The sequence below is a fragment of the Pinus tabuliformis genome, chromosome 3_2 (assembly GCF_031772625.1).
Source record: "Pinus tabuliformis cultivar Carrire ecotype Pingquan chromosome 3_2, CPIR1, whole genome shotgun sequence".
In the NCBI taxonomy this organism is placed as follows: Eukaryota; Viridiplantae; Streptophyta; class Pinopsida; order Pinales; family Pinaceae; genus Pinus; species Pinus tabuliformis.
The window spans coordinates 1,041,228,529-1,041,248,024 of record NC_142302.1 but is presented as its reverse complement, the minus strand read 5'-3'; positions in this window follow the sequence as shown (position 1 = coordinate 1,041,248,024).

The following is a 19,496-nucleotide window of genomic DNA, read 5'->3' as shown; positions in this document are numbered from 1 at the left end:
ACCAATGCGAAGTGCGAAGGAGAGCGCACGAGCAACTTGGAAAATAATGCGAAAGTGTTGGAGCGGTTATGTGTTTATACGGTGGATAGCGTGGGCGTTCACCTAAGTCAAGTCGACGGTTGATGGATCACCTTGGGGAGTTGGCCGCCGGGCTGACCACATAGAAATGTGATGGAAAGGCGTTGGTTGATGAATTGTAAGGGTCAGCAAAGGGAATGGCACCACTGTGCTGGACAGCGTATATATTGGAGCGATGGATGGCATTTGAAACATCGCACATCGACCTTCGATCAAGTAAAGAAGGCGCAGTTCATATAGATACAAGGTGCAGGTTAGAGTGTAGTCGGATGCACCCAAGCTTGGGCAGGGATGCACGAGATATCACACGGAGGTGTATCGGGTGGAAGGCATAGGGCGAGGAGTTCCCGCCAGTTGAACGAAGGTGCACAAGTGAAGGTGTCGGTGCACGGGTGAAGGCGTGGGCACCCGGTTGTGCGAAGGCAAGAGTTCTTGGGCAGCTCGGGTGAGCGCCCACCCGTTGTGTGAAGGCAAACACGGAAGGTGTCTTGGTGACTCGGGTGAGGTCGCCCGCCCACCGTGCGAAGGTAAACAAAGGGTGACTCGGGTGAGGTTTCCCACCCGTCGACAAGGTTTGGTTGTGAAGTTTGGTTGGTATCTCGTGTGAGGGCATGCCCACCCAACTTGAGCAAGGAAATCTTGGCTATCACACGGAGGTGTGATGAAGTTGTAAATTTGGCTAAGTATGAAACTTGGTGTTTCCAAGTATACTTGTAAAGCTTGGTAATATTGAAAGACTGTATAATATATTATTCAGGTAGACTCATTGTTCAGGGAGTTGCCCCTCCCTTTATACTATGCAATTTTGTTTTTTTGTATAATTGTTGTTGATAATGAATGTGTATGGGTGTTCATTGGTATAAAGGAAAACATTAATAATACTTGGTTGCGAAACACAAACTAAGTAGAATAAGTGGTTAGGTGTAGTCCATGAACATAAGTATTGGTGAAAAGAAAGTGTTCGGTGGTGCCGCACCTCGCCAAGAGCGGTTGAAAGACTACCACTGGCTTGGGGGCGTGACAGGTGGTATCAGAGCAGTTGATTCGGGCATTGAAGGTTGAAGCTGCTACACAACTACAATGAAGTGAAGTTGGTATCAGAGCTAGTCTAAAGACTTGGAGGAGTCTTGTAGGAAGCTGGGTGAAGCAAGTGTACATACACTTGGAAATTGGTGGTAGTGAAGCAGGTACTTGCAAGTGAAGGAAGTTGTTTCACATACAAGTGGAACAAGGGCTGGTTCATGGTTTCAGGCATCTTGGTGAAGCTATTGGATGGTTGAAACTAGATTGCAAAGAAGAAGGAAGCTGTTAGTAATGGCAGGTGAATCTCAGGTTGGGTCTAGTCACAGTGTGAAGGATGCTACCATGGCATTCATTGAAAAAGTGTTGGAAAAGATGGAGGACTTAGAGACTTACTGGACTAAGAAGATGGACTTGGTCGAGAAAGATCAAGAGGCCAATTCAAAGATGAAGGAAGAGCTCGAGGAACTTCGGACTCAACACGAGTACATTGATCTTATGTGTACACAACCTGAAGTAAGGGTCAAGGAGATTGAAGAGGCAAGAGACCGAGGTTTGGCAGAGATCATGGACTTGTAGAAATCTATTGATGAAGCCAGAGATGAGATCACGATGTTGAAGAAGGCTGTGAGGCATAACTCAGGTGGAGGAGTGCCTCATGTGAAAGTCAAGGAACCAGAATCTTATGATGGTACAAGGAGTGTAAAGAATCTTGGCAACTTTCTCTGGGACATGGAGGAGTACTTGGAATGATTGGGTCTATCCGATGATGAGACGAAGGTGAAGGTAGCTGCTCAGTTCTTGACAAAGGATGCTAAGATGTGGTGGCGAAGGAGGATGGATCATATTTCCAATGGAAGTGTTGGTGACATAACTTCGTGGGATGAGATGAAGAAATCTTTGCAGACCCATTTCAGTCCTCAGGATGAAACGTGGGAAGAAAGGATGAAGATTAAGTTCATAAAGTAGACAGGGAACCTTCAGACATATCAGCGGGAGTTTGCAAGTGTGGTTCTGGAACTTCCTGACATGGCGGAGAGGGACGAGGTGTTCAACTTCATTATTGGATTGAATCCTTGGGCACACAATGAAGTGAAGAGGCAGAAGATTAAAACACTTGAGGAAGCTTTTGCTACTGTGGACAGGTTGGTGGAGCATTATGATGAGATTTCTGATGATAGGAAGAAGAAGTTTGCTAAGCCTGTTACATAGCAATTTGTCATCGTCCCTGCTACCCCTCTCCCACATCTTGGAGGACTCATTCCGAGACCTATGAGAAGTGACATGGCCTACAAACACTTGCATTGCATTCCCCTAAACATGAGCTTTATTTGCCCTGAAGACATCTCCTGCTAGAAAACCCTAAAAATAGCTCTTTTTCCATTAGCGTGGTTCCATAGTGCAGCCCTCACACCAAGGGGGAAAATCCTGCAAAGAGGGCGCGCCAGTTGGCGCTCTGTCATAGAGTCGCACCCGCGCCAACCATAATCAGAGTTGTTTTTTAACAAACAAATGGCAGAAGTATCGTCCTAACAAATTCCTGGAATGCTATCTATCTTGAGTTGGGTGGTTCGGCCACGGATTTCCATAGAGAGGAAGTGGTTTGCCACCTCTCATGGAAGCTTCCTTGATGATATGGCCAATCCCATGATTATTGTGGATGATCCCAACTTCCCTTCCTCCATCTATAAAATCTTGTCCATTTTTCCTTGGCAATCTAGTTCCATAGTTCTAGAGATTGAGAATTGTCAAGTTTCCAAGAGCTTCATGCTGCAAGAGCCTTCTTAATTCTCATAAGGCCAAATCCAAGCAAGGAGATTATTGTCCAAGAACCAAAGAGAGAGGCTTGTCCTTGTTCCTGACAGGCTTTGTGAGACATGTGCTGCTGACTACCCGCCAAAGGAGAATCCGACGTCAAAACTTTGGTTGTATTCTTCTTTGATTAAGTATTAATGAACGACTATTGGTTATGGTTCCACTCTTGTTGCTATTTGTGATGATGATGAGTTATATCCTTTCTGACTGATATATAGTTGCATATGCTGTATTTTATGCTTGTGTTTGTGTCGTTTCTTGTATGTGCAGGCGTCCATTCACAGAGATCGTGAGCATTGTGATCTGCCGGAGCAAAGGAACGAGAGCACCACCTCTTCTACAAACAACAATGTTGGAATCCAGGTAGGCCTTCATCACTGGTCTGTTAATTTGCAATTAGGAACCTGTGCTATAGCGTTTGATGATTGTTGCTAGACCTGGTTTGGGCTAGTAGGGATCACCTCTATCCGCAGAGGGGATTTACCTCCTCAATAATTTGGTGACTCCACTGGGTACCTTGTCTTGCCTTTTTGGTTGTTTCTTGATTTTTTGCTTGCTTGGTCATCCTTTTGGACTGGGTTCTTTTACTGTTTTTTGCTTCTTGGTTTACCTGGTTATGAATTGGCCTAGTTTTGGATTGCTTATTTTTCATTTTGGCATAGCAACGCCAATTGGCGCTAGTTTTCAATGTATTACTGGCGCCAATCCTTAAAAGGCGCTAGTTTCAGCTTGACAATCGCGCCAGGCTTAGGGACTGCTAGGGTTTGCTTGATTTTAAGCCTTCTGAGCTTGGTCTTTGATTTTGGTTACATTTTCTCGACTGCTTGAGTGTGTTGGAGTCCTGTTTGACTGGTTTTAACCTTCATCCTTTGGTTGTTTACCATTTTCTATCAATTCCACATGTTTAGACCTAGGGCATCTAGTGGCTTTGTGTGTCGAGCCTTCCTTAGGAGTTTTTGGTCTTTTATTGGTCCAGTCGACTTTCTGATTGCTCCCTTGTACTCGTTTAGTGGTTTTTAATTATTTCAATGCGCTATTTGAGTGACTTACCCATTTTTCACTTGAATTTCGCCTTGTTTCGCTTTGGGCCTAGATTACATGGCTCATTTGTGTCTTTGGGAATTTTCTCGGTTTTGAAGGACTGCTTTGTCAATTTAGGAATCTGATTGTGCTTGCATTGAGTGGAATTTTCTTGTTTTGCTCTCTTATTATTATTTCTCAAAATTTGTTTAGTGCATCTTGCCCTTAACATTAAAAGAAAAATCTCTTTTGCTTTTCATTAGTTAATGTGAATATAGCTTTTCGTTGTTATTAGTGATTAGTGACTTTGAAGCAAAAGCTTTTTAATTTCCATTAGCTGCATTAGAGATGTCGTTGGTTGTTTTATGATCATTTTGTTTGTGTGAAAGCTCTCAACTTTCTTATAGTTAGCATTCATCGAATAAAATGATATATTGTGGCATATAGCTTGCATTTAGGAAATTTTGAGACTTTACATATGATAAAGCCTGACAACTGAAACATAATCCAAGATCAACTTTAAAATGAACTGAATGAATCTAAAAACGCATTGGAACATAACACACACTGCTTAGAGGTCTAGGCTAGAGACGTGCTCTGGCGTCGTTAAACCTAGTCACTTTTGTTTCCACTCAAGGTTGGGTGATTCCTCCTTCTGTGACTCAATAGTGGTCTAGTACGAAATTTTGCTCCCACGTACCGTCGAGTATATGGGGAGACCCCACTAGGTTATCATCCTTTATCCATAGGAAGCCGTGTTTGCCGCCTTACGACCCGTAACGCACCGAACATAGCATTCGGGAAGACTGACTGCCGTATGGAAAGTCCTTGGTTTTCATACGATTGCCAAGGTGTATATGCAGTTTTATGGATTGTCTGGTAAACCTTTTGCCTAGTTCTCCAGAGTAGTCATTTTTGATCCTTTTCGGACTCCCTAAAAGAAAAGGCTCATCAGAGCACTTGTCACTTCAGGCTCATTAAACATTTGAAGGCGACTAGAGTCATCTTTTTTTCCTTTTCTTGACTCTTTAAAGATGAAAAGGTCAAGTTGTGTCCTTATGTCTTAAAAATTTTATTCGCCCGCGATCACACATCCTATTAGATTATGTTTGTTGGCCATTTGATTGTGTGTCCTGACTCTTTTTTTAGCCCCATGTGCGATTTTCAGTTTTTGATGGCAACTTTTCTAGAGTTCACCAACCCAGGAATCCCCTCTAACGGGCATCCTAGTCATTTTCCTCCTTTTGGGAATGTTGGTGCTCCTTACATGGCAACGTTGTTCCTTCTTGGGTTAGTTGTTGGGTTGCCTATTTGGTTGTTCTCAACCTCTGTGGTCCCTAATATCTTAACTACTGGTCAATCAGTTCCTCCACCCGAACAGCATCATGTTGATTCCAAGGTGGACCTCTCCCCTTCTTCGCCTGTTTCTACATCCTCATCTTCTACTTCGCCTGGTGAAAGTCTAGATTCAAGTAACGAGGTGGCTAAGAAGAAGAAGAAGATGATGAAGAAGAAGAAGTCTCATAAGTGAGAGGTTAAAAGTGCAGCTACTGCTCCGAGTACATCTTAGGTTGGGCCACCTTCTGCTCCTCCGCGGAAGGTCAAGTTTCCTTGTAAATTGTGCAAGGATGACCATCTTCTTCGTGATTGTCCTGGCATTCCCAGGATCTTAGAAGTATGGTCTCACGATCTGGCCTACCCCTCCTCATCCTCTGAAGCTCATGGAAATGCTACCCTATCAACTAGCAATGGAAAGAAGAACGGGAAGATTTGATTCCATTGTAGGCTATGTGAAGGCAACCATCTCTTTCACCTTTGTCCGCTCATGGATAAAGCTTCCACTGTTTTGGAAAGTCTTACAGCTTCTTCACCCCAACTCCCTGTTGGTTATCAGAGGCTCTCTTCAGATCCTCTCCCTGTCGACAAAGAGATTGATTTAGATCCTTCTCTTGTCCATCCTCCTCTTTCCGAACTTAGTTGTGCTAAGCCTGTTTGGGACCAACCATTGGTCAGAGAGAGTGTCAACTTGGGTTCACCGCCTGTTGATCACACTGTTTCAGAAGAGCGTCATGCTCATGTTCTTCTCATCTTGTCAGATTATCCTGAGTTTGAAAATGACTCTCCTATCCCAGCTGATCCCGAGAGTCCTTCTTCGGAGTAGGGGGGCAATCATACGATTCCCCCACCAAATAGTTCAGTTGTTTCCTTCGACTGGAGTCACCTGAATCTTTTCTGCCTTCCATCCCATGTGCCTTTCCATATTACAGTACATGCCTATGATAAGGCAGTACCTAGCACTGTCTTAGATGAGGGTGCATCTGTCAGCCTTATGCCTTCCACTACTTGGCAAGCTTTTGGCTCCCCATAACTCGTGCCGGTCGCACAAAATATGATGGCGTTTCACGGAGGAACCAGTCAACCATTAGGGATCCTTCCGAAGTTCCCTATTACTTTGGGAGGAAAAACCGTCTATATAGACGTATTGGTTACCCAAGGTGGTTTAGATTTCAGTCTTCTCCTTGGTCGTGACTATGTTTATGCCATGGGGGGCCTTGTCTCTTCACTTTTCCGTGTGGTTTTCTTTCCACACGACGGAAATATCGTGACTATAGATCAATTATCATTCTTTAGTCCCCTGTTGCCTCTTACGTGGTTTTCATCCCCTCCTAGTTTTTATCCACTCGTTGTATCTGCCCCGCCGCAGGTCAACTACATGGCTACTTATCCCGTGCCTGTATCCAGTGATGTTGCCGTCATGCATAGTGTCCTGGGGGCATTGGGTCCTGACTTCCAAGATGTGATCCTTCCACCGGGAGTGGCACTCTTGGATGCTATGACTTCCTGTTCATTATGATGAAGTTCGTTTAGAGCATAGTTCACTTTCCTCTGTCAAGCTCCTTAAAAAATGAAACTGGGTCTGGTCGAGCATAGTTCCTGATCTTGTGTCCAAATCCTTAAAAAATGAAACAAAGGTTATGAGGATAGTTCTTTTACTGTGTCAACCTCATTAAAAAATGAAACAACTCCCTTTCCAAATCGAGTATTTTGATTAAGATCTCATAAAATACAAGTCGAGTCTTTCCAAGATCTCGAACGTGAACCTTCATTCCATCCACTTTGTTGAATGTAATGAAGCTTGGGGGGCATGTACCTCATTTTGCGTCATTATGCTGGGGGCATGCGAACTTATAACAAGCATAGTTTTTCGTTTCAAGCTTGTGTAAAAATGAACCCATACCCATTTTACATCTCGTGATTGCTGTCTTTATCCACTAAATTCTGTTAGATGAGCCTTGGTTGTTTTCATCCCATCGCCACCATCTCTTTGGCCGATCATATGCTTTCACTTGCTTGTTTTCCTTTCCTGAAGGACCGCAGTTAAGGGTGGTTTTGTCAGCCAACCTCTTGACCATTACATGTTTTGGGCAGTTCCACCATTGCCAGAACAGTTGCTACCCTTTATACCACTCATTCCTCTAGGACGAGTCACCTTAAGCTCTTTTCTAACTCGTAAAATATGAAAAGATTGCCGAGTATTTTTCATTTTTTGACTCATTAAAAAGAATAAAAATGGAGGGTTGCTTTCAGCTCTTTTTTGATCGTCAAAGATGAAAAGATTGTCGGGCTTTTGTTGTTTCAGGCTCGTTAACGGTTACGAAATGACGTGATTTCGACCACTTTTTTACTTTTCCAGGTCGAAGTCACTAATCATGAAAAGTACTTCTCGATCGTAATGGTCAGGCAATTCTTTCGAGCATTGTTTTATACTTTTTCGGGCTCGAGAGACACAACTCTACGAAAAAGGACACCCCTGAAGTTTACTTTTTGCTCTCTTTTCAAACTCTCTAAACATGAAAAGATGCTGAGTTCTTCCTTTGTTAGACACGTTAAAACTTGATGACATCGGATTCCGTCGAAATGACGCTTTACAAGCATATGCTATCCCCGTCAAGCTTGTTAATAAAAATAACTGGGGTACTCACCAGAAATGGTGGGGAAAATAGAAGCAGAATCATTGTCGTGTCAGCAGTATGTCGCTCTTGAACATGGAACTTGTTTGCATTCGTGTTTGAGTGGGGATATCTCATCTCATTTTTCACTTGCCTCCATGGGTTTGGGTGATCATGTTTGACCTCTCATCTGCTCTTTGCCTTGTCACCATGACCTCTGATTGATTGATGTCAAATACTGCCAAGTCCACTGTTGTGCCACCGATATGTTCAACAGAAGTTGACCTCTGCGAAATATCAACCTCCCTCTGATAACTCATATAATCTTGATTCAGAAAAATATTATCCTCCTCTGTCTCACGTCGATGATGTGGGAAACACTATGGCCCACCTTCGATCAAGGTCACTTCCTGTCGACTTCAGCTCATTATCCAGGAAGTTGATCTAGAGACTCCCTTCTGGTGCCTTGGAGCTTGCATGCCTCAATGGCAGGTTCTTCGCATTCGACGTGAGGTTTTCATCATTGGTCTCCGATCGAATGATTCTACGGGTGTTCGACACCGGCTCACTAATTCACACGCGTAGATTGTACCTATCGTACCTTGAGGGCCATTGTCATTATTTGTGGTACCTCTCACATCTATTAACCATTTTCATCATTGGCTGGTAATTGGATGATGTTCCTGCATGTTTGACTTCGACTCCTATATTCGCATGCTTGAACTTGTACTTTTTTCGGATCGAGATGGAGTGCAAGACCCTGGATTTTGTCTATTGGGATCCAAGCTGATATTTTGTGGATTATTATGATTATTACATGACTCATTAACTGGATGGCTGTGACCATGCCTAAGTCTCTTTATCGATCCTCACTGGATGGCTACGCCAATACCTTGGATCTAGATTATTGTGTACTCTGCTATGGATGGATGCGCCCATACCACAATATCATGTATTTGAGATATCAGTTGTACTTCTCCACGTAGGATTTCCGGCGACAGTGTTTTCCGTTGGACATGTTCTCGTAAAGCATTTCACCCCTTGTTGTGGGGAAAAATGCCTATGCAGGATGATCCTATCCACCTAAGGTGTGACAGTGCCTTAGCAACAAATAGAGACAGCTATTCTAGTATTCTTCCTTTATGAATTAAGAATGAAGAGAGATGGATGGACTAACCGGTGTCTTCCGTTTGTCCCTAGATCCGATTTCTCTTCTCTTTGAGAGTTCCCAGCTACTTGCCTTCTCACTCGCCCAGCTTCAACAGGTCTCTGCAAGATCACAAGAAGAGAACACTACACAAAGACATGGATTCATATTCATAACTAGTTCAGGATTAGAAATAAACTAAACATACTAATGCAATCATACATCAAAGATACACCAGTATATAGGAGAAACCAAGATAGCTTTATTGATGAATAACAAGGTTCAGGAAGAGATACAACCAAGAAGGCTCCAATCCAACATCTCCTTCCCAGCAAATGGAATTCCTATCTTCACCTCCCTTCAAAGCATTAAGCACCCAATGATTCCAGTCTCAAACCAACAACAATTCTTTGCAATAGCAAAATTCCAGCCTCTAGATCTCATGGAGGAGAGATCCATATATAGATGTTTGGAGAGAGGATGAGTCAGCTTGAGATCTGACTAGTGTCCTCTCCCTCTGTCAGTTCTTGCTTCCACTTGGAGACTAAGAGCCTCTTACTCATCACTAGTCGAATTCACTGAGGCAAGTGTCATTGAGGAAGATTCTGGAAGCTTCCAGGGTCTTGACACCTTGTTGAATGAACTTTCCATTTGTCAATTCCCGCTCAGCGCACCTTGGTAGTGCTTCTACCTGCGTTGCAGTGCAGGTAGCCAGTGCAGACTTTGCATTTCAGCGCAGACAGCTAGTGGAGCCTCTGAATTGATCCTGAATTGACTTGTTTTTGAGCAGTTTCTGGTGGAGAACTTCTGTGAATTGCTGTGGTTTGTTAGCCTTGTTCCTCTAGGGGTAGGAACAACATGTTTAGGGACTTTGGATCCCTTAGATTATGGACATTTCATGCTCAATGCTGCAAGGCACAAAAATGTCTATAACAGTTGCCCCCTAAAGTATGAGGCCGTTTATCGGGTGAAATGATTTATCAGGAGGATTCGAAGTTCATCCAATGCTGGGAGGAGACCTGTAATAAGATACAATACAATACATTATTTTTCATACTGCTTTCATGATCTAGCTGAGGCGGGCATTCCCATGCTCAGCTTTATAAATTCATTTTTCTGTACATAGAATAGACAATCGTCTGATGGTAGACTGATAATTTTGATGAAATTATCATCCTTTGGGTAGGATGATTATCTGCTGCAATGATGTACATGTCAATGTCTTTATCTTTCCTGATTATATATCGCAGCCCAGATGGATGAAACTAGATCCGGGGTCTTCAAACTCGTTCGATCTTCACTCTAAGTACAAGTCGATCCATGTGAGAAATGTTCTAAAGTCGAACATGGAAAGACATCGCTTGATTACCGGTCAATGAGGTAAACCATTAACAAGCGCGAGAGGAATCACCGATAATGATAATGACCCTCAAGGTACTGCAGTACAATTCACGTGGTGTGAATAAAGGACTTGGCATCGAACACCACGCAAAATCTTTTGGTCGAAGGTCATTGATGTATACCTGTCGCCAGAAGTGAGAAACTTGCCATTGAGGCATGCAAGCTTCAAAGTACTGAAGGGGGTGTTCCTAGATCAACTTCTTGGATAATGAGATGATGTCGACAAGAAGCGATCCGTCAAAGGAGGGCCTTAATGAATCCCACATCAATGACACAGAACGGAGCTAATGATTTTGATGGAGGTGAAAATGATCTGATGACATATGATTCAGGGTGGCGGTCATGAAAGGATGAAGGATAATGTACGACAGTGGATGGGACACGGTTGACTTCTCTGAACGACCTCTCTTGAACATATGGTGACACTTATGCGATGGATCGGTAGCATTACCCCAAATATGGATGGTATGGTGAGACCATGGTGATGTGACCGGTGAATGAAACAACCCAACCCGATTGTGGTACGGAGGAAAAGTGTCATGTTCAAGAGCAACTTGCTACCATCAAAGTTTTCTTGAGTTTCTCCCAATTTTCCCCAGTCATTGCTGACCAGTACCTCTTTATTTTTGTCAAGCTTGAGGAGGATAACATATGCTTGTTCTATAACTTGCCCTTCGGGCAAGCCCATCGCTATGTTTTAACGAGCCTAGCGATAGTGAAACTCGTTCTCGTCTAAAGACAAGTTTGTCGCTATTTAATGATTTTAATGAGTCTAACGACAAAGATAACTCGGTCCTTTTCATTTTTAGAGAGTCTGAAAAGGTACGTAAAGTCAACTCCGAAAGTCCTTTTTCGTCATCTAATCCCTTAAGTCCGAAAAAGTATAAAACAATATAGAAGGGATGAGTTTTCGATAGTTTTAACGAGCCGAACAAAACAAGCGCTCGATCTTTTTGTGCAATAATCCCTCAGGTCCAAAAGGATTAAAATCTAGAGGAGGGATAGCACTTCCGGTCGCTTTAACGAGCTGGAAGGCCAAAACTCAGCAATCTTTTCATATTTTACGAGTCAGATGAAAAGAGCTTAAAGAAGACTCTTCTTTTGAGGAACGAGTGATAAAACGGGTTAGCAGCTGATTCCAGGTACAGGTTGGAATTTTCCAATCACGACAGTGTTACAAGGATGGCTAGTGAAATCACTCTTCGCAGCGGTTCCTCAAAATGGGTAAACAATCATATGGAGGTGAACGATCGGCCAATGAAAAGTGGAGGTGACGGTGCAAACACGACCAAGGCTTTAATGGCTGATAATGTTACATTCACAGTGGTTATTTACCGGAAGATAGTTCATTTTTTTACGAGCTTAAACGCGGAAAAGCACTGCTCAATCTTATGTTTATTTTTTAACGAGCATGAACTATGCGCTAAAACTGCTCGGATCTTGCGTTTATTTTTTAACGAGCATGAACTGTGTGCTAAAACTGCTCGATAATCCAGTCATATGATAAGAATGTCTCATTAAGATTCTATTTTTTATGGAGCTTCATCTTATAAAGCTTTGCTCCGGATCCTTTCGTTATGCAAGTTCGGAAACGACTAATCCTACGAGTTTAAAGGGTTAGACCTATAGGTTTAAAGGGAGGACCTAAAAATTTAAAAAAATAAATAGTCGCCCCTTGCTTGCACTCAAAAAAGGTTTGCATGCCCCCAGGCATAAAGTACGATTTCAAGGCTACCCCTACTTCACTTCCGCCAAAACATTTGTTTTACCGAGAGAGGCCTACCTCTTTCAGGTTACCCAAAGATTGTTCCATTAATCTTTCAAACAAAACACTTCTTCGGTGATGTCTACCGAGATAAACAAAGGTGAGCGACGATGCCCGACAACTCACATAACTTTGACAAAAGAATCATATTCTAGAACAACCCGTCTTCCATGCCGGACGGGGTACGGACTAGTCATATTCTCCCGTGGAAACCTACCCTATACCCAAAGTTTTCCTACCGAAGCAGACCAGGACACATGCCCCCTGGGTTCCAGTCATATCCTTCTGAATCACTCGCGCTCATCGGGAGGACGGACCGTGGGTTGAGACACTTCTTGCGTGAAGAGACCATTTAGGGATGGTGTATGACTATTTGCGATGCGTGATCCGGGAAATGAAAGCTGGTCCACGAGCTTGACCACTCTTCCTTCGTGCGGAAAACACATTACTCTAAAGAGTGAGGAGACGATGGCTCCCATGCAATATATATAGTCTCGTCCAAGGAGTAGGTTATAATCCAAGGGTCCTTGAACGACCATCACGTTCATTTGAACGGTCTTCCCTTTCAATGTGATAGGCACATTGGGGAGGATCCCTAAAGGTCGACTGGTTCCCTTATCGAAGCCTGATAGATTTCTCATTTCAGGCAAAAGCGCTGGTGAACCAAGCGCTTTACAAGCAATAGAGGAAAGGATACTCACATATGCCCCCTCATCAATGATGGTGCCAGCCATTACCATTCTGTATATTTGAATGATAATTCTAAATGGTATGCTTGCTGGAAACCGGGGTCTGCCTAGTTGATTCAAGTTGAAGGATACAACTAGGTTGCTTGGTGGTGGGACCGAATAGACAGCCGGATATCGCTCTGACGAACTTCCTTCCTATGATAAAGGAATGGGTGCGTTGCCCCCGTGTTCATCAGAGTCTGTGTTGATGAACAGAATTTGGACGGTGTCGTCTTTATTCTCCTCTGTGATGGTATCATTCGAAGATAGAGCCTCTGAAGGCAAAACCAGGTCAACTGCCGCCTCAACCTTTTGACTTTCGTCAGGTATGAATTCAGACGGTTCATCTTCAATGATAGGTGCTTCGGCTGACCACCTAAGCGGGCCAGCCGGGTTCTCAACTAGTGAAGGACTTGGCAGGAGTTTTTGATATCCAGGAGGAAGTTGCGCTCGTAAAATCGGGCGATCTTCCAAAACTCTTTTAGCCTCGTCTAAGAAGGGACAACGGTGGATGGCATGGTCGCCTTCACACAGTTTGCAAGGAAATCTAGCTTTCCCTCTCTGTCCTGTGGCTTCCCTTTCACTAGTTGACGGTGTGCTGTCAACATGGCTATCAAAGGTTGACGCCACCGAATTGTGCAAACGGGGAGACCAGTCCCTTAGTATCCGAGGGATGTAGGGACAATCTCTGTGGAAGTGGTCTCCCTTGCATATGACACATGGCGATTTAGGCCTAGTCAGTGCTGTGTGTGGATTTCTGTCAGACGACACTTGTTTGCCCCCAGTCGCTTTTGGCTCCTTCTTCTTCTTCTCTTTCTTCTTCTTTTCCTTCTTCTCCTTAGGACCTTGGTTTTTTGTTTTACCAGTTCCATCAAGCGAAGAGGAAGGAGGAGAGGAAGAATTAGATGAAGTAGAAGGCTGGTGGGTAACTCTGGTCTGGTCTAACTGTTGATTCGACTGTTCAGGAATAGTGGTGTTCTGAACGACATTGGTTGAAAAGAGCCAGACCGGCAAGCCAATTGTCAGTCCTGGAAGCGACAATGTGGCCATATGGGGCGCACCAACATCTCCCCAAGAGGAGAAGGGACTAGGATTTCCACCAAGGGGAATTCCTTGGTTGGTGGGCTCCATTTTTTCAACCTAAAGATCAATGCAGGAATAAAGGGTGATTGTTCCGTCTAAAATAAACTTTTAACGACACTTAGACACGACTTGGTTTTTCAGTTTTAAAGAGTTGAGAAAAAGCTAAAGATGACTCTAGTCTCCTTCGATGTTTTAACGAGCCCGAAGTGACAAATGCTCGGATGGACTTTTTCCGTTATAGAGTCTGAAAAAGGCCAAAAGGAACTGCTCTGGAGTTCTAGGCAGAGGGTGTGCCAAACGTTTCGCAAAACCGCAGAATACTTTTTAAGGTACGAGCGGTCGATCTTCCTGAATTCTGTGTTCAGTGCATTTCGATTAGTAGGGCGGCCGACATGGCTTCCTATGGATAAAGGTTATATTCCTATAGGGGTCTCCCAATATATACGCGACGGTACGTGGGAGCACAATCCATACTGGTACTAATCGTCCCTCAGGAGGAATCACCCAACCATCAGTGAGGCGACCAGTGACCAGGTTTTACGACGCCGGAACACGTCTCTAGCCTAGACCTCTATGTTGTGCGTTATGTTGCAAAGCGTTGTTAAGTTCATTCAGTTTATTTTAGGTTGATATTTTTAGAAGTTTGCCTTTTTGGATCACCACGAGATGATACAATTCCTAAATGCAGTCTAAAGATGATAAGAAAGCTTTATATCTTTTCAACTATGAAAATCCTAGCTACAAAGGGAAAAGAAAGACACCATATTTTCTCAAAGAGCAATCAACACACTCTAATGCACTTTTCCTAAATCAAGCATGCAAACTATCAAGATGCAAATGCACAATGCAGGTGTTTGTTTTCCGCTTTCTTAATATTGATGCCTAAAAAGAAAGCTTTTTGTACAACTTTGAATTTGCTTTTAAATGACAAATACAAACAAGTTTACTTTTTCGAAATCAGAAAGGGTAGAAGAGAATACAACACTTTACGACTTTCGAAATGAACACTTGTTTCGACACTTAAAAGAGACAAACTCAAACCAAAAGCAAAAGTAAATGTATAATCAACTGTAAATAGCCAATGAACTCTCTCCTAAGATCACAATCAACAGATCTGAATCAAGGGCTACAGGATGATTATTTCACTCTTGCAAAGGAAAACTGTAAATGACGCCACAAACACATAAAAACACTCACAGTCTTTTTGTACAAAAGGAAGCAGAATTTAAGCAGAGAAAAGGAGTTATCAGATAGGTACCTATGTTGGTTACAGGCTGCAAAAAACAGAGATCAAAACAAGGCAAAACAGAGCAAAGAACCCCAGCTGCACAAGGCCTAACTGGATCAACGCACCCTCAACACAGAGGTTTTGACATTCAGCGCAGGTAGCCTTCACGGGACCTGCGTTGAAATGCAGAACCTCTTCACAGGGTCTGCGCTGAAGGAGAAACGAGAGTTTCTCACTGGGTTCTGGGTCACAGTTTGCTGATTAATCTACGGTTTCAGGCCAAATAAAAGCAACAAGCAAGGTACAATCAAAGGGATGCTTTGAGGGAGGGCTAAGATCTATCACAAAGGATCATCAAATCATTTGTGAGTCCATTGTTCAGATCATAGACAAATCCAATGATTGGATCAAAGCAACAGCTGTCTACTTTGCATCTGAGAATAGCAGACGCAGTTCGATTGTTGCTGTTGATTCTATGAAACAAACAATGATAGAGACACAAATAAAATGACTAAACAGATGTCCCCAGTGGAGTCGCCAATTTGTTGTGGGGAAAAATGCCTATGCAGGACGATCCTATCCACCTAAGGTGTGACAGTGCCTTAGCAACAAACAGAGACAGCTATTCTAGTATTCTTCCTTTATGAATTAAGAATGAAGAGAGATGGATGGACTAACCGGTGTCTTCCGTTTGTCCCTAGATCCGATTTCTCTTCTCTTTGAGAGTTCCCGGCTACTTGCCTTCTCGCTCGCCCAGCTTCAACAGGTCTCTGCAAGATCACAAGAAGAGAACACTACACAAAGACATGGATTCATATTCATAACTAGTTCAGGATTAGAAATAAACTAAACATACTAATGCAATCATACATCAAAGATACACCAGTATATAGGAGAAACAAAGATAGCTTTATTGATGAATAACAAGGTTCAGGAAGAGATACAACCAAGAAGGCTCCAATCCAGCATCTCCTTCCCAACAAATGGAATTCCTATCTTCACCTCCCTTCAAAGCATTAAGCACCCAATGATTCCAGTCTCAAACCAACAGCAATTCTTTGCAATAACAAAATTCCAGCCTCTAGATCTCATGCAGGAGAGATCCATATATAGATGTTTGGAGAGAGGATGAGTCAGCTTGAGATCTGACTAGTGTCCTCTCCCTCTATCAGTTCTTGCTTCCACTTGGAGACTAAGAGCCTCTTACTCATCACTAGTCGAATTCACTGAGGCAAGTGTCATTGAGGAAGATTCTGGAAGCTTCCAGGGTCTTGACACCTTGTTGAATGAACTTGCCATTTGTCAATTCCCGCTCAGCGCACCCTGGTAGTTCTTCTACCTGCGTTGCAGTGCAGGTAGCCAGTGCAGACTTCGCATTTCAGCACAGACAGCTAGTGGAGCCTCTGAATTGATCCTGAATTGACTTGTTTTTGAGCAGTTTCTGGTGGAGAACTTCTGTGAATTGTTGTGGTTTGTTAGCCTTGTTCCTGTAAGGGTAGGAACAACATGTTTAGGGACTTTGGATCCCTTATATTATGGACATTTCATGCTCAATGCTGCAAGGCACAAAAATGTCTATAACACCCCTCTCTCTCGGGCCTCATGCTTTAGGGGGCATCTGTTACACAACAATTTTTTACTGTCCCTACTACCCCTCTCCCGCATCTTGGAGGACTCATTCTGGGACCTATGAGAAGTGACACGGCCTACAAAAACTTGCATTGCATTCCCCTGAAAATGAGCTTTATTTTCCCTGAAGACATCTCCTGCTAAAAAACCCTAAAAATAACTCTTTTTCCATTGGCGTGGTTCCATAGTGCAGCCCTCGTGCCAAGGGTAAAATCCTCCAAAGAGGGCACGCCAGTTGGCCCTCTGTCATAGAGTTGCACAAGTGCCAACCATAATCAGAGTTGTTTTTTAACAAACAAACGACAAAAGTATCGTCCTAACAAATTCTTGGAATGCTATCTATCTTGAGTTGGGTGGTTCGGCCACGGATTTCCATAGAGAGGAAGTGGTTTGCCACCTCTCATGGAAGCTTCCTTGACGATATGGCCAATCCCATGATTATTGTGGATGATCCCAATTCCCCTTCCTCCATCTATAAAAGCTTGTCCATTTTTCCTTGGCAAGCTAGTTCCATAGTTCCAGAGATTGAGAATTGTCAAATTTCCAAGAGCTTCATGCTGCAAGAGCCTTCTTAATTCCCATAAGGCCAAATCCAAGCAAGGAGATTATTGTCCAAGAACCAAAGAGAGAGGTTTGTCCTTGTTCCCGACAGGCTTTGCGATACATGTGCTGCTGACTACCCAGCAAAGGAGAATTCGGCGTCAGAACTTTGGTTGTATTCTTCTTTGATTAAGTATTAATGAACAACTATTGGTTATGGTTCCACTCTTGTTGTTATTTGTGATGATGATGAGTTATATCCTTTCTGACTGATATATAGTTGCATATGCTAGATTTTATGCTTGTGTTTGTATCATTTCTTGTATGTGCAAGTGTCCATTCACGGATATCGTGAGGATTGTGATCTGTCGGAGCAAAGGAACGGGAGCACCACCTCTTCTACAAACAACAACATTGGAATCCAGGTAGGCCTTCATCACTGGTCTATTAATTTGGAATTAGGAGCCTGTGCTATAGTGTTTGATGATTGTTGCTAGACCCGGTCTGGGCTAGTAGGGATCGCCTCTGTTTGCAGAGGGGATTTACCTCCTCAACAAAGCCGAAAGAGAAGAAGAAGGATGATCCTTCGAAATCGGATGATAAGTCGAAGACGAAGAAAGCCTTGAAGTGTTGGATATTTGCTAAAACACATACGATGAGGAATTCTCCTTCAAGACCGGAAGTGGCTACGATGGCACAATCTAATGCAAAGAATGAAGAAGCTTCTGTGGGGATGATGTAGATACTTGGTGCTGTTGGTGCTACAGAGGTGGTCTCTCGGAGGGATCCTAAGAGGAACAGTTTGGAGTATGTTCGGATCAAGATTGGGGGTGATGATATACTCACTATGGTGGATAGTGGGGCTACTCACAACTTCATGAGTGAAGATACTGCGAGAAGGATTGGGTTGAAATTTGTACTGGTGAAGGCACAAATGAAGACAATGAATTCTCCTCTTCATTGTGTTCTTGGTGTAGCTGAAAAAGTGGACACAACACTAGGTGAGTGGACAGGGAAAGTCAACTTCACTATAGTGCGAATAGATGACTATGAAGCTGTACTGGAAATGGAATTATTGAAACAATTTGATGCTATGATTGTTCCACATTTGAAGAGGCTGTACATTTATGATGGAAGGGAGGATGTACCCATTGGTGTTCGAACCATTGGAGTGACAAAGCTTGATTGTAAGTTGGCAGTAATGCAAATGGAGGATGAGAAGCGAATGGAAGAGATGAGTAAGCAGTTGTCTATGGTTGAGACAAAGCTTACCGAGCAATCATTGGTCATCAGGACACTTTCTAATAGTATCTTGGAGTTTTCAAGAAGGCTAGAAGTGGTTGAGGATGATGATGATGATGATGAGGCTTATGTGAGGCCGAATGTCGGGGGGGATGATCGGGTCACTTATCTACAAAGGATGGAGATAGAGAATCCTGACAGATGGATTGAGTTGATTAGTGAGGGTGAGCCTTCAGGCTCTACTCCTTCTACATCTTCTTATATGACATAGAAGATGGGGCTCATTGTTAATTGCTCATGGCAGTGAGTCCTTAAAACAGGTTGAGCAGGTATGACAGATGGTGCAGGGATGGTTCGGCATCAAGCATCATGACATGTTGCAGATGGGATGGAGTTTCCATGACCCTGAGCATGGGAGAGATTCTTGGTGAGTCTAGGATGTGGCAGAATCCGAGATAGACTGGTGAAGGCATAAGGATGGACATTCTTATGATTTGAGCGTGACAGTTGGACTAATCACCCAACTAGTTCAAGTCATGGGGGCTAGCTGTATACCAGAGAGATGTTGGCATGAGGCAGATGAGGAGGACAATTCATAGGATGGAACGACACATGATGGAGATGGTAGTTCTACATATGTTGCAGGGATGTTTGCAGTATGTGGAAGAGTTGACGTCATGGATCGAGGATGAGATAGATGTTGTTGATCTTGGTGGATGGCTACCAGGATGTTATGTTTTTGAGGATGACAACAATTTCAGGTGGAGGAGGATGTAAGGTCATGCGGTTCATAACTCGTCCACTGGTGCGAAGTGCGAAGGAGAGCACACGAGCGACTTGGAAAATAATG